The sequence below is a fragment of the Tamandua tetradactyla genome, chromosome 3 (assembly GCF_023851605.1).
Source record: "Tamandua tetradactyla isolate mTamTet1 chromosome 3, mTamTet1.pri, whole genome shotgun sequence".
Lineage (NCBI taxonomy): Eukaryota > Metazoa > Chordata > Mammalia > Pilosa > Myrmecophagidae > Tamandua > Tamandua tetradactyla.
The window spans coordinates 141,047,081-141,064,149 of NC_135329.1; the positions used below are offsets into that span (position 1 = coordinate 141,047,081).

A 17,069-nucleotide genomic window follows, 5' to 3' on the forward strand; every position below is an offset into this window, starting at 1 on the left:
TATCTTTTAGTCTCCAGTATCTTAGAGCACCTAGAAGTAAAAACCTAAAATTGTAAAATTGTAACCCATACTAAACTCTGAAATCTGTTCTACAACTAATTTTGCAATGTGCTTTAAAATTTATTTCTTTTTAGTATATATATTATTCTTCTCAAAAGAGAAAAAAATTTTCTTCTAGCCTCCAAGATTTTGAAACAGCTAGAAGGAAAAATCTTAGATAGTGGAATGGTAACCCATAACAAACTTTGAAATCTATTCTGTATCTACTTGTTGAAGTGTACTTTGAAAATCATTCCTTTTTTTTTCTTTTCTTTTACTACTGTTTTAAAAAAAAAGAACATGACCTGGGAAGGTCAAAAAAATAAAGTTTAATATGTAGCATTAAGAATAAAATATCTAATTCATCAGAAAGCACACAATGGATAAACTGCACATATTCACAGAATAAACCCTCCATAGCAATAAAGAAATACTAAATTCATGGATGAATTTTTAAAACATTGAGTGAACTAAATTAGACACAAGAGTACATACTGTATGAACTACTTATATAAAAACAAAACTAATTTATAGTGTTAGCAGTCAAGATAGTGCTTACTCTAAGTGTGGGGAAATGTGATTGGAAGAGCTCACGAGGGGAACTTGTAGGGCACTAGCGATGCTTGTTTCTTGATCTCAGTGTTACACTGAAGCAACCAGTAATGTGAAAATCTATCAATCTCTACACTTATGACTGGTTAAAATTAAGTAAACACTCAAAATGTTTACCTAAAAAACACAGCAACAGAAACATAAGAGATATAGCAACCAAATGCAATATATAAACCTTGTTTGGAAACAGAATTTAAAAAACTGGCTATAAAAAGATGTTTATAGAACAATGAAAGACATCTGAACACAAGCCAGGTATTAGGTTATATTAAGAAATTATTTTTAATTTTTATAATTTATAGTAGGTTCAGGTGTCAACTTGACCAGATGATGATGTTCAGTTGTTCTGCTGCTGTGGACTTAAATTATCAGCATGCGAAATTCATCTATAGCTGATTAAATCTGCAGTCAGTTAAGGGGAGTGCCTTCCACAATACATGAGGGTTAAAAGGAGGAGTAAGAAGAGAGAAACTGAGACCCAGACATTTGGAGATGCAGAAAGGACATGCCCCAGGGAAAGCTGTTGGAACAGACAAGCCAGGAGAAAAAGCCAGCAGATAATGCCGTGTGCTTTCCCATGTGACAGAGAAACTCAGATGAAAGCTAGCTGCCTTTCCTCTGAGGAATTGTAAATTTGTGACTAAATAAATCCCCTTATTAAAAGTCAATCCGGGGACTTCCGGAGAAGATGGCGGCTTAGTAAGACGCACGGATTTTAGTTTCTCCTCCAGAACAGCTACTAGGGGAGTAGAAACGATACAGAACAGCTCCCAAAGCCACGACAGAGATAAAAAAGACAGCGTACCCCATCCTGGAACGGCTGGCTGGCTGAGAGAACCCACTCCGGTGAGATCGCCGAGGGGCGCAGGCTTCACCGGGCGGGGCGGCAAGCGGCCAGAGTCACTCGCTTCCCTTTTCCCGGGCCGGCTGGGAGAATTGGACAGGCGGTCCCATCAAAATGCGGCGGCTGGCGCCCACACCATGCGCGGCCCCCCGGACCAACTGAGAGAATTGGATCGGAAATCCCCAGGCCGCGGAGAACGGTGACGGGGGGGCGGCCCCTTCCAAACCCGTGACTCCCCGGGAACGGTGCACTCGCCCGGGCGGGCCGCTGCAGCTGGCGCCCTCCCGCCACGCTTAGCGCCCTGGGCTGACTAGGAAATTCGGACGGGCGCTTTCCCGGGCTGCGGCGGCCAGCGACCCTCCCCGCGTTAGGACCCCGGGCCGGCTGGCACTCTTCCAAGCCACTTCGGCTAGCGAACCTCCCGGACGGTGAGAGTTTTCCAAAGTTAAAGGACCCACAGCACCTTTTTCTGGTGGGACCTGCAGAAAACGTGTGCCACGAGCGCCACCTACTGGGCAGGATAAGAAAAACAGAACCCAGAGATTTCACAGAAAAATCTTCCAAACTTTTGGATCCAACACCCAGGGAAATCTGTCTAAATGCGCAGACACCAGCAGAAGATAACGGATCACGCTCAAAAAATTGAAAATATGGCCTAGTCAAAGGAACAAACCAATAGTTCAAATGAGATACAGGAGCTGAGACAACTAATGCTGAATATACGAACAGAAATGGAAAACCTCTTCAAAAACGAAATCGATAAATTGAGGGAGGACATGAAGAAGACATGGGCTGAACATAAAGAAGAAATAGAAAAACTGAAAAAACAAATCACAGAACTTATGGAAGTGAAGGATAAAGTAGAAAAGATGGAAAAAAACAATGGATACCTACAATGATAGATTCAAAGAGACAGAAGATAGAATTAGTGATTTGGAGGATGGAACATCTGAATTCCAAAAACAAACAGAAACTATCGGGAAAAGAATGGAAAAATTTGAACAGGGTATCAGTGAACTCAAGGACAATATGAAGCGCACAAATATACGTGTTGTGGGTGTCCCAGAAGGAGAAGAGAAGGGAAAAGGAGGAGAAAAACTAATGGAAGAAATTATCACTGAAAATTTCCCAACTCTTATGAAAGACCTAAAATTATAGATCCAAGAAGTGCAGCACACCCCAAAGAGATTAGACCCAAATAGGCGTTCTCCAAGACACTTACTAGTTAGAATGTCAGAGGTCAAAGAGAAAGAGAGGATCTTGAAAGCAGCAAGAGAAAAACAATCCATCACATACAAGGGAAACCCAATAAGACTATGTGTAGATTTCTCAGCAGAAACCATGGAGGCGAGAAGACAGTGGGATGATATATTTAAATTACTAAAAGAGAAAAACTGCCAACCAAGACTCCTATATCCAGCAAAATTGTCCTTCAAAAATGAGGGAGAAATTAAAGCATTCTCAGACAAAAAGTCACTGAGAGAATTTGTGACCAAGAGACCAACTCTGCAAGAAATACTAAAGGGAGCACTAGAGTCAGAAACGAAAAGACAGAAGAGAGAGGTATGGAGAAGAGTGTAGAAAGAAGGAAAATCAGATATGATGTACATAATACAAAAGGCAAAATCGTAGAGGAAAATATTATCCAAACAGTAATAACACTAAATGTCAATGGACTGAATTCCCCAATCAAAAGACATAGACTGGCAGAATGGATTAAAAAACAGGATCCTTCTATATGCTGTCTACAGGAAACACATCTTAGACCCAAAGACAAACATAGGTTGAAAGTGAAAGGTTGGGAAAAGATATTTCATGCAAATAACAACCAGAAAATAGCAGGAGTGGCTATACTAATATCCAACAAGTTAGACTTCAAATGTAAAACAGTTAAAAGAGACAAAGAAGGACACTATCTACTAATAAAAGGAACAATTAAACAAGAAGACATAATAATCATAAATATTTACGCACCGAACCAGAATGCCCCAAAATACGTGAGGAATACACTGCAAACACTAAAAGGGAAATAGACTCATATACCATAATAGTTGGAGACTTCAATTCCCCACTCTCATCAATGGACAGAACATCTAGACAGAGGATCAATAAAGAAATAGAGAATCTGAATATTACTATAAACGAGCTAGACTTAACAGACATTTATAGGACATTACATCCCACAACAGCAGGATACACCTTTTTCTCAAGTGCTCATGGATCATTCTCAAAGATAGACCATATGCTGGGTCACAAAGCAAGTCTTAACAAATTTAAAAAGATTGAAATCATACACAACACTTTCTTGGATCATAAAGGAATGAAGTTGGAAATCAACAATAGGCAGAGTGCCAGAAAATTCACAAATACGTGGAGGCTCAACAACACACTCTTAAACAACGAGTGGGTCAAAGAAGAAATTGCAAGAGAAAGTAGTAAATACCTCAAGGCGAATGAAAATGAAAACACAACATATCAAAACTTATGGGATGCAGGAAAGGCAGTGCTAAGAGGGAAATTTATTGCCCTAAATGCCTATATCAGAAAAGAAAAAAAAGCAAAAATGCAGGAATTAACTGTTCACTTGGAAGAACTGGATAAAGAACAGCAAACTAATCCCAACGCAAGCAAAAGGAAAGAAATAACAAAGATCAGAGCAGAAATAAATGAAATTGAAAACAATAGAGAAAATCAAAAAGACCAGAAGTTGGTTCTATGAGAAAATCAATAAGATTGATGGGCCCTTAGCAAGATTGACAAAAAGAAGAGGGAGGATGCAAATAAATAAGATCAGAAATGGAAGAGGAGACATAACTACTGACCTCACAGAAATAAAGGAGGTAATAACAGGATACTATGAACAACTTTACGCTAATAAATACAACAATTTAGATGAAATGGACGGGTTCCTGGAAAGACATGAACAACCAACTTTGACTCAAGAAGAAATAGATGACCTCAACAAACCAATCACAAGTAAAGAGATTGAATTAGTCATTCAAAAGCTTCCTAAAAAGAAAAGTCCAGGACCAGATGGCTTCACATGTGAATTCTACCAAACATTCCAGAAAGAATTAGTACCAACTCTCCTCAAACTCTTCAAAAAAATCAAAGTGGAGGGAAAACTACCTAATTCATTCTATGAAGCCAACATCACCCTCATACCAAAACCAGGCAAAGATATTACAAAAAAAGAAAACTACAGACCAATCTCTCTAATGAATATAGATGCAAAAATCCTCAATAAAATTCTAGCAAATCGTATCCAACAACACATTAAAAGAATTATACATCATGACCAAGTAGGATTCATCCCAGGTATGCAAGGATGGTTCAACATAAGAAAATCAATTAATGTAATACACCATATCAACAAATCAAAGCAGAAAAATCACATGATCATCTCAATTGATGCAGAGAAGGCATTTGACAAGATTCAACATCCTTTCCTGTTGAAAACACTTCAAAAGATAGGAATACAAGGGAACTTCCCCAAAATGATAGAGGGAATATATGAAAAACCCACAGCTAATATCATCCTCAATGGGGAAAAATTGAAAACTTTCCCCCTAAGATCAGGAACAAGACAAGGATGTCCACTATCACCACTATTATTCAACATTGTATTGGAGGTTCTAGCCAGAGCAATTAGACAAGAAAAAGAAATACAAGGCATCAAAATTGGAAAGGAAGAAGTAAAACTATCACTGTTTGCAGACGATATGATACCATACGTCGAAAACCCGGAAAAATCCACAACAAAACTACTAGAGCTAATAAATGAGTACAGCAAAGTAGCAGGTTACAAGATCAACATTCAAAAATCTGTAGCATTTCTATACACTAGCAACGAACAAGCTGAGGGGGAAATCAAGAAACAAATTCCATTTACAATTGCAACTAAAAGAATAAAATACCTAGGAATAAATTTAAGTAAAGAGACAAAAAACCTATATAAAGAAAACTACAAAAAACTGCTAAAAGAAATCACAGAAGACCTACATAGATGGAAGGGCATACCGTTTTCATGGTTTGGAAGACTAAATATAGTTAAGATGTCAATCCTACCTAAATTGATTTACAGATTCAATGCAATACCAATCCAAATCCCAACAACTTATTTTTCAGAAATAGAAAAACCAATAAGCAAATTTATCTGGAAGGGCAGGGTGCCCCGAATTGCTAAAAACATCTTGAGGAAAAAAAACGAAGCTGGAGGTCTCACGCTGCCTGACTTTAAGGCATATTATGGAGCCACAGTGTTCAAAACAGCATGGTATTGGCATAAAAGATAGATATATCGACCAATGGAATCGAATAGAGTGCTCAGATATAGACCCTCTCATCTATGGACATTTGATCTTTGATAAGGCAGTCAAGCCAACTCACCTGGGACAGAACAGTCTCTTCAATAAATGGTGCGTAGAGAACTGGATATCCATATGCAAAAGAATGAAAGAAGACCCATGTCTCACACCCTATACAAAAGTTAACTCAAAATGGATCAAAGATCTAAACATTAGGTCTAAGACCATAAAACAGTTAGAGGAAAATGTTGGGAGATATCTTATGAATCTTACAACTGGAGGCGGTTTTATGGACCTTAAACCTAAAGCAAGAACACTGAAGAAGGAAATAAATAAATGGGAGCTCCTCAAAATTAAACACTTTTGTGCATCAAAGAACTTCATCAAGAAAGTAGAAAGACAGCCTACACAATGGGAGACAATATTTGGAAATGACATATCAGATAAAGGTCTAGTATCCAGAATTTATAAAGAGATTGTTCAACTCAACAACAAAAAGACAGCCAACCCAATTATAAAATGGGAAAAAGACTTGAACAGACACCTATCAGAAGAGGAAATACAAATGGCCAAAAGGCACATGAAGAGATGCTCAACTTCCCTGGCCATTAGAGAAATGCAAATCAAAACCACAATGAGATATCATCTCACACTCTCCAGAATGGCCATTATCAACAAAACAGAAAATGACAAGTGCTGGAGAGGATGCGGAGAAAGAGGCACACTTATCCATTGTTGGTGGGAATTTCAAATGGTGCAACCACTGTGGAAGGCAGTTTGGCGGTTCCTCAAAAAGCTGAATATAGAATTGCCATATGACCCAGCAATACCATTGCTGGGTATCTACTCAAAGGACTTAAGGGCAAAGACACAAACGGACATTTGCACACCAATGTTTATAGCAGCGTTATTTACAATTGCAAAGAGATTGAAACAGCCAAAATCTCCATCAACAGAAGAGTGGCTAAACAAACTGTGGTATATACATACGATGGAATATTATGCAGCTTTAAGACAGGATAAACTTATGAAGCATGTAATAACATGGATGGACCTAGAGAACATTATGCTGAGTGAGTCTAGCCAAAAACTAAAGGACAAATACTGTATGGTCCCACTGATGTGAACGGACATTCGAGAATAAATTTGGAATATGTCATTGGTAACAGAGTCCAGCAGGAGATAGAAACAGGGTAAGATAATGGGCAATTGGAGCTGAAGGGATACAGACTGTGCAACAGGACTAGATACAAAAACTCAAAAATGGACAGCACAATAATACCTAATTGTAAAGTAATCATGTTAAAACAATGAATGAAGCTGCATCTGAGCTATAGGTTTTCGTTTTGTTTTGTTTTTACTATTATTACTTTTATTTTTTTCTCTATATTAACATTCTATATCTTTTTCGGTTGTGTTGCTAGTTCTTCTAAACCGATGCAAAGGTATTAAGAAACGATGATCATGCATCTATTTGATGATGTTAAGAATTACTGATTGCATATGTAGAATGGTATGATTTCTAAATGTTGGGTTAATTTCTTTTTTTCCGTTAATTAAAAAAAAAAAAAAAGTCAATCCATCTCTGGTGTGTTGCATCCTGGCAGCTTTAGAAAAAGGAAAACATAGGTATAATAATGGCACTGTGGTTATATGTATTTTTAAGAGTCCTTATCTTTCAGCAATACATACTGAGGTATTTACAGATGAAATATGTTATGATTGGATGAAAAATTAGGTAAACATTCCATAAAATGTTTACTTAAAAAAAGAAACAGAAATGTAAGACATATAACAACCAAATGCATTTGAATAATTACAAATAATATCTAGAGAATATAAATTCAAATATTTTAGCAAAATCATTAGTTAACAGCAATTTACTGCGGTAACTGCATAGGCCTTACAGGTCACAAAGACCATAAAACTAACCTTATAGGCCACAAAGACTAAAAAAACAGAAATTAATACTCACTCTATAACATTATTAAAAATTCTACATGCAGAATACAAATTAGGGTTTTAACATTTTTTATAACTTAGCATTATATAAAAAAAAAAAGTATAGCCACACATAAAGAACAAAGTTGTCATATAGAATAGTCAACTATTTTGAACTATTCTCAAATAACTCAAAATATGAGTTATTTTGAAATGAAGTAAAATTTAAAAGAAAAACATATCTGATTCACCAGAAAATACAATTGTACACTTATAATTTTTTTCTTTCTTTTTTTTTTTTTACATGGGCAGGCACCGGAAATCGAACCCGGGTCCTCGGGCATGGCAAGTAAGCATTCTTACCTGCTGAGCCACAGTGGCCCGCCATGTACACTTATAATTTAACTATGCAACTAACAGTTGTGTTTTCAAATTATCTGCTTACAACTGATTTGTCCAAGCTTCATAATACATGTAATACTGAATGTTGCTTTGAAGGAAAAAGTTTTGAGTTATTATAAACAATGACCAAATTTAACACCAAATATCCGGTAGTTTGAATTGCACATGAAAAGATTAAGATTACTCTGCTTATCTTCAATAAAAAGGACAGTAATAGAGTGCAAGAATTGAGAGTATGAAAAGACAGGTTTAGATAATGAGATGAACTAAAATCACAACTTAGTACATGAAAGCATGATTTCTAAGCCCACAGAATTGTTTGGCCCCTCTTTAATATAATCCAACCTAGTTAACAAAGGCCTAGATAGCTTGCCAATAGATGACTAAGAAACAATATGCTTTAAAAAAAAAAGCACCATATGAGAGTCTCTACTCCTCTCAATCTACAAATACCCTGTTGTTTTTCCTTTATTTTAGTTAATCCTTTTCCTTCTGCTCCTACATTTCTACTTAGTTTAGAGGGAGAGTTGTTCTGTGGTTTTTTTTTTTCAATCTTCCTGCTTCTTTTCACATCTATTTTCCCTCTTTCCTCAATAACATTTACCTTGTTCCACTAATAATAGACCTCACTCATTTAGAGCCCCTAAGCTGAAGAATTCAAAGTCTTTGGAAATAGCTAAAAGTTGATCAAAATGAGCCCTACTATTATCTCTGCTCTTCTATAAATGAATATCTGTCCATATATACTTACAGAATAGACCGCTCTATATTCATAAGAGTACCTTCAACATAATTCACATTTTTTAGATGATTCTCAATTATGGTGACATGCGAAAATACAGCTATATATAGTATGAGAAATAAATCTGAATTGTTCCTATCCACTGTAGACGACTTAAAACTTGCTTTCTTTAAAAAGCTCTTAATGTTACCTATGAGCTTTTTCATTGCATCTCCATAAAGATGGATGATAGAAAAGTAGCTGCAGATATTCCTAGACGGTATTATATGGCCTTTCTACCAAACTGGTATCTTTCTTTTTCTCCTTTTACAGCTTCTGTACTTCAAAGTTTGTCATGATGCAGCATCTTTTCTTTCTGAAGCAAAACCTTTCAGGAGAAACACTTAAAAAGCCTAATCCATAGACAGCAATGACTCTACTTATTTATATATTGATCAACTATATATGTGGAAAAACAGACTGTTTACTTCTCTTAGTTTAAAGATGGAAGATTTAAAATACGTTTCTTTCTCTCTTAAAGAAAAAAATACACATAAACAATAAAAAACCCTCAAACTAAAATGAGTTTAAATACATATTTTTCACAGGCAGCAGCTCCCCTTTCTTTTCCTGCATAATTTCACTGTGCCAACCCTGAAAGGATAATCCTTGATCTTATATTATGAAAAAACTCAAAGTACTTCCTTTTCAGTCTTCTCCATGCTTCTGTCACCAATGACACTTTTTTTTTTTACATGGGCAGGCACTAGGAAACGAACCCAGGTCTCCAGCATGGGAGGTGAAAACTCTGCCTGCTGAGTCACTGTATTAGTTAGGTTTCTCTAGAAAAACAGAATCAACAGGGAACACTTGCAAATATAAAATTTATAAAAGTGTCTCATGTAACTGTGGGAATGCAGAGCCCAAAATCTGCAGGGCAGGCTGTGAAGCTGACAATTCTGATGGAGGGTCTGGACAAACTCCACAGGAGAGGCTTGCCAGCCGAAGCAGGAAGAGAGCCTGTCTCTTCTGAATCCTCCTTAAAAGGCTTCCAGTGATTAGACTGAGCATCATTCATTGCAGAAGACTCTCCCCTTGGCTGATTACAAATGGAAGCAACCGTGGATGCAGCTCACATGGTCATGATTTAATTCTATGAAATGTCCTCATTGCAACAGACAGGCCAGCATATGCCCAACCAGACAAACAGGTACCGCCACTTGGCCAAGTTGATACATGAACCTGACCATGACAGTCCACCCTTTGTCAACTTGGCAGCTATACATATCACCTTAAATCATACCTAATCTCTAAATAAAAAACAATAAAACACATTTTTTTCTTTCACTTAGCAATACTCAACTGTCCTACATATAACTAGAAACACATTAAGTCTCTCCAGAACAGGGTGCAAGTCCTTGGGTAATATTCATTCTTAAACTTGGTATCTTATAATTTAAATAGTATAAAATGAGGAAAACAGTATTATAGTCCTCGTTTCTGTAACTGATCATGTGATCGTAGTTCATAATTATCACTACCTTCTTCCACTACCCATTCCATGTTCTCTTTACCCTCAGCAAGCACTTCAGCTGGCCATGGTTCTTTGTCTGGTGGGGTGACCCAAACCTTCATTCCTGAAATTTCAGAGCCATTGGTAGTCCTGCCTGGATTGGGTTGTTGCAGTTTTCCATTGATTTTAATCACAGGGCATGGTAGTACTAAAAGATGCCCTAGGGGATCTCCTATATACCAAGAAAATTCTTCTTTACCTCCATTGTGTAGTTGCAGTCCTATTTCCCCCTGATAGTCAGGGTCAATCACCCCAGACAATAACGTAATCCCCTCTTGGTTTGTTGATTCAGGGGCATGAGTAGCCCAAAGTGACCAGGCGGAAGTCTCAGATTTCAGTTCAATGGAATCATTGTTGTTTCTCCTGGTGGAAGCACTCCCCCTTTTGGAACTAAAACCTATAGACCAGCAGAGCTCAGTGTCACAGGGACAGGAAGCAAAAATTTTCCTAGTGGATCACTAGGGGTAATAGTGAGTGGTACCACTCCCATTTCCACCCCTTGGGTCCTGGATCCATGAATCCTGGCTATGGTAGAAACAGCACCAAACAGCGCACACTGATTCAGAGCATATACAGCTTCCTGGAGAACATTACACCAACCCTTCAAGATATGGCCACCTTGTTGGCACCGTAATTGAGTTTTCAAAAGGTCATTCCACCATTCTATCAATCCAGCTGCTTCTGGATGATGGGGAACATGGTAAGACCAGAGAATTCCATGAGCATGTGCCCATTCTTGCACTTCATTTGCTGTGAAATGTGTTCTTTGATCAGAAGCAATGCTGTGTGGAATACCATGATGATGGATAAACAGTCTATAAGCCCACTGATGGTAGTTTTGGCAGAAGCATTGCATGCAGGGAAAACAAACCCATATCCAGAGTATGTGTCTATTCCACTTAGAACAACTCACTGCCCCCCTTCCATAAAGGGAGCGGTCCAATGTAATCAACCTGCCACCATGTAGCTGGCTAGTCACCTTGGGGAATGGTGCCATATTGGGGGCTGAGTGTGGGTCTCTGCTGCTGGCAGATTGGGCATTCAGCAGTGGCTGTAGCCAAGTCAGCCTTGATGAGTGGAGTTCCATGTTGCTGAACCCATGCATAACCTCCATCCCTACCAGCATGACCACTTTGTTCATGAGCCCATTGGGCAATGACAGGAGTTGCTGGGGAAAGGGGCTGACTGGTATCCACAGAATGGGTCATCTTATCCACTTGATTATTAAAACCTTCCTCTGCTGAAGTCACCCTCTGGTGTGCATTCACATGGGACACAAATATGTTCATGTTTTTAGCCCACCAGAAAGGTCTATCCACATACTTCTTCCCCAGACTTCTTTGTCACCAATTTTCCAATTATGGTCTTTCTAAGTCCCTGTCCATGCAGCCAAACCATTAGCAACAGCCCATGAGTCAGTATACAAACACACCTTTGGCCAGTTCTCCTTCCAAGCAAAATGAACAACCAGGTGCACTACTCAAAGTTCTGCCCACTGGGAGGATTTCCCCTCATCACTGTCTTTCAAAGACACCCCAGAAAGGGGTTGTAGTGCTGCAGCTGTCCACTTTCGGATGGTACCTGCATATCATGCTGAACCATCTGTAAACCAGGCCTGAGTTTCCTCTTACTTAGTCAATTCACTGTAAGGAACTCCCCAAGAGGCCATAGCTCTGGTCTGGGAAACAGAAGGTAATGTGGCAGGAGTGGAGACCATGGATATTTGGGCCACTTCCTCATGTAACTTACTAGTGCCTTCAGGATCTGCTCTGGCCCTATCTCGCATATACCATTTCCATTTTACAACAGAGTGCTGCTGTGCACACCCAACTTTACAGCTTGGTGGGTCAGACAACAACTAGCTCATGATAGGCATCTCGGGTCTCATGGTAACTTGGTGGCCCATGGTTAAGCATTCAGTCTCTACTCAGGCCCAGTAGCAGGCAAAAGCCATTTCTCAAAAGGAGAGTAGTTATCTACAGCAGATGGTAAGGCTTTGCTCCAAAATCCTAAGGGTCTGTGTTGTGATTCTCCTATAGGGGCCTGCCAAAGTCTCCAAACAGCATCTCTATTTGCCCTGACACTTCCAGCACCATTGGATCTGCTGGATCATATAGCCCAAGTGGTAGAGCAGCTTGTACAGCAGTCTGGACCTGTCACAGAGCCTCCTCTTATTCAGGTCCCCACTCAAAATTAGCAGCTTTTCTGGTCACTCGACAAATGGGCCAGAATAGCACATCCAAATGAGTAATATGTTATCACCAAAATCCAAAGAGACAAGCTAGGTGTTGTGCTTTTTTTTGCTTGTAGGAGAGGCCAGATGCACCAACTTATCCTTCACCTTAGAAGGGATATCTTGACATGCCCACACCACTGGACACCTAGAAATTTCACTGAGGTTGAAGGCCCCTGTATTTCTGTTGAAGTTATCTCCCATCCTCTGACACGTAAATGCCTTACCAGTAAGTACTTCTTGCTCACTATGTCCAATCAACATGATATCATCAATATACTGGACCAGTGTGATGTCTTGTGGGAGGGAGAAAGCATCAAGGTCCCTGTGGACAAGATTATGACACAGGGCTGGAGAGTTGATACACCCCTGAGGTAGAACAGTGAAAGTTTATTGCTGACCTTGCTAGCTGAAAGCAAACTGTTTCTGGTGGTCCTTATGAACAGCTATTGAGAAAAAAGCATTTGCCAGATCAATAGCTGCATACCAGGTACCAGGGGATGTATTGATTTGCTCAAGCAATGATACCACATCTGGAACAGCAGCTGCAATTGGAGTTACCACCTGGCTGAGATTACGATAATCCACTATCATCCTCCCAGACCCATCTGTTTTCTGCACAGACTAAATAGGAGAGTTGAATGGGAATGTGTTAGGAATTACCACCCCTGCATCCTTCAAGTCCTTAAGAGTGGCAGTATTATCTGCAATCCCTCCAGGAATCCGATATTGCTTCTGATTTATTATTTTGCTAGGTGGGGCAGTTCTAGTGGCTTCTACCTGGCCTTTCCCACCATAATAGTCCTCACTGCACTAGTTAGAGAGCAAATGTGGGGATTCTGCCAGTTGCTCAGTATGTCTATTCCAAGCATACATTCTGGAACTGGGGAAATAACTTACAGAATGGGTCCAGGCCCCCACTGGACTCACTATGAGACAGACTTGAGCTAAAACTCCGTTGATCACCTGGCCTCCATAAGCCCCCACTCTGACTGGTGGACCAGAGTGAAGTTTTGGGGCCCCTGGAATTAATGTAACTTCTGAACCAGTGTCTAATAATCCCCTAAATATCTGATCATTTCCTTTTCCCCAGTGCACAGCTACCCTGGTAAAAGGCCATCGGTCTCCTTGGGGAAGGCGTGGAGGAAGACTAACAGTATAAATTTGTAGCAGTGTAACAAGGTTCTCCCCCAAAGGGACCTGGCTTCCCCTTCATTCAAGGGGCTCTGGGTATGTAAACTGTCTCGAGTCTGGGAATTGATTAAGGGGCCATGACTCTGTGTTTTGGTAATTCAGGTTAGACTTCTGTTCACTTGATCTAGAACTCCTTTGTTTGTACAGCTCAAACAAGAATTTAGTAGACTGCCCTTCTATTGTATTTCTAGGTACCCCATGATTTACTAGCCAATGCCACAAATCTCTGCAAGTCATATAATTTTGACGCCTGCTTTGAGTTTGCTGTCTATTATAATTGCCACGTCTACCCTGTCTTTGCCGATTAAGTGCTGTCACCCGGCTTCTGCCAACCTGGGATTCTGTCATCCATTTGTGTTTAAGGATTCCAGCTCAGTGACACCAGTTCCCACAGTGATATCTGACCTACAGAGAAGTGCAACTACAGAGCTCTTCAAGGATGAGGGTGCTAGTCTCACAAATTTATTTCTCACGTTCTGGTAAAAGGTGCATCCTCCGGACATTTCTGGGGTGTAAGAGCAGGCTTTGCATGATAAATCCAATTTAGCTAACATTCTAATCTCTCTAGCCTCTGGATCCCCTCTTCTACAGTATACCAGGGCAATTCTGGCATTTCAACCTCAGTATTGGGCCACCTTTTGATCCATGTTTCAACCAACCATCCAAACAAACTGTTAATACCTTTTCTAACCCCTCAAGCTATAACATTGAATGCAGAATCTCTGCTTAGTGGGACCATATCAATAAATTCAGCCTGATCCAGACTTATATCCCTCCCACCATTATCCCACACCCTTAAAATCCATTGTCACACATATTCCCCTGACTTCTGTCTATATAAATTGGAAAACTCACACAGTTCTTTTGGAGTATAACATACCTCCTCATGTGTGATATTTTGTACCTCACTTTTAGGGGCATATTAGGACTTTACTCTAGTTATAGGTCTGGAAGAAATGAGGGGTGGTGGGGGGCGGGTCATGAAAAAAATTAGAAATATCTTCTAAGCCATTTGCTTAAGGGCATTCATTTGCAGTTTCATATGGTGAAACAGTAAAATCACTCTAGGGCTAATTCCTTCAGGAGGAGGTTGGGTGGCCAACTCCTCAAGGCAGGGTAGAGGTGGGGTGGCTATGTTCTCAGGGTAGACTATTACAGGGTTATCAAGAGAAGACTCAGCATGACCCAGGGTTTCAACCTCACCCCCGACATCATTATCAATCCATATGTCACCATCCCCATTTTTCAGGGTCCCACTCCTTTCTAATCAATACCCTCACTTTAACAGCAGACACCATGCAACATTGAGATTTCAGATTACGTTGTAAAGTTGCTACTCTAACAATAAGATTCTGAGTCTGATTTTCAGAGATCTCAAGTCTATGGCTACAGGAAATCAAATGTTCCTTCAGGATACTCAGAAACTTCTACATCTGTCAGACGGCACTTAAGCTTCTCGTTTGAAGCCTTAAGCCCATCCCTTTCTCTCCTTAATGTATTCAGTGTATCCAACAACAACCAGCCAACAACTATAACTCTTATTTCCACAAAACTCTGTAAAGGTGTCAAAAACATTATCCCCCAGAGCCTGGCTTCATACACGGTGAAGCATTAGGAGAATCGAATGGTGACATTTTGACTATCTCTTTTGCCAACTCACTCCATGGATTGGGAGTGTCATTCTGATTATGGAAATCAGAGTCCTTAGTGCCTTTTAGTCCAGTCTGAGTAGAAAATTATTCATAAAAACCCATTTTTAAGGTTCTGTTTCTTAAGAACCACTCCTGGTACTAAGTTGCATTAGTTAGGGTTCTGTAGAGAAACAGATTCAACAGGGAACACTCGTAAATATAAAATTTATAAAAGTGTCTCACATAACCGTGGGAATGCAGAGTCCAAAATCTACAGGGCAGGCTGTGAAGCTGACGATTCCGATGGAGGGTCAAGACAAACTCCACAGGAGAGGCTTGCTGGCCAAAGCAGGAAGAGAGCCTGTCTCGTCTGAAGCCTCCTTAAAAGGCTTCCAGTGATTAGATTAAGCATCACTCATGCAGAAGACTCCCCCCTTGGCTGATTACAAATGGAATCTGCTATGGATGCAGATGCGATCATGATTTAATTCTATGAAATGTCCTCATTGCAACAAACAGGCCAGCACTTGCCCAACCAGACAAACAGCTACCACCACTTGGCCAAGTTGACACATGAATCTGACCACGACAGCCACCATGGCCTGCCCCCAATGATACATTTAATGTTAAAAACACTCGTAATTACTTTTACTTTTTCTGATTATAAAAATGTTTTTAGGAGAAAGTTTGTAAAATACAGAAAAACATATAGGGGGAAACAAAAACCATTTATTATCCTGCAACTCTTAAATAGCCACCATTACCATTTGGGACATTTCTTTCCAGTTCTTTGTAAAATATATATATATACACACACATATATCTGACTCTTTTTTTGTACCCTGACTCTTTTCAGTAGGTTAACATTACATAGTGGGCATTTATCCACAAATTGAACATTCTTCTAAACATGATTTTTAATGATTGTATATTATTCTATTATGCATATGTGATATCATTTAAACGTCACTAATATTAGACTTTTAGTTTTCTAATATTTTAAACCATGCTATGATGACTATTCTTATTTCAGAATCTGTACATGTATCTTGGATTACTTTTGTCATGTCCAACCACCTTGCGCCTTTTATCAGTCTCATTCCCAACAAAGAATTCTATTTGATAGGCAGAACCAGTGATGTCAAAGTCTTCAGGAGTGATCCCGCTGTTCCCAAAGTATAAAAACCTCTATGGTTCCATCCACCCCGTGGATTCGGTGTACCTCAGTACCGGCACACATGGTGCAGTCTTCAACCTTGAGTCCTATTTCTTTTCTTAATGCTCAAATTTATCTGAGTTCTCCTTTGAAGCCAAGGAAGACTTTTTTTGTCATGTAAAACCTGTTAAAAGTCCATGAAATATAATTTATGAAAAACTGCTAGCAAGTATCATTTAATTTATAAAATAATTCTATTTCCTTTGTCTTTGTTTGCAAGAAGTATTATTGAGAAAGAACCTATTGCACCAGTAGCCTTTAAAAAACATTTAGACCACCCATTTAATTATGAGAACCATGGGATTGCAAATAGGTCAAAGGTATGATTTACTATCTGTTTAATTTTTTAGGCATTA

At 39.3% G+C, this 17,069-nt stretch overlaps 1 protein-coding gene across 1 annotated transcript in view; it reads right to left on the bottom strand.

The window, feature by feature from the left end:
* FASTKD1 (FAST kinase domains 1) overlaps nt 1-17,069 on the bottom strand; it is a 54,913-nt gene that overhangs the window by 31,807 nt on the left and 6,037 nt on the right.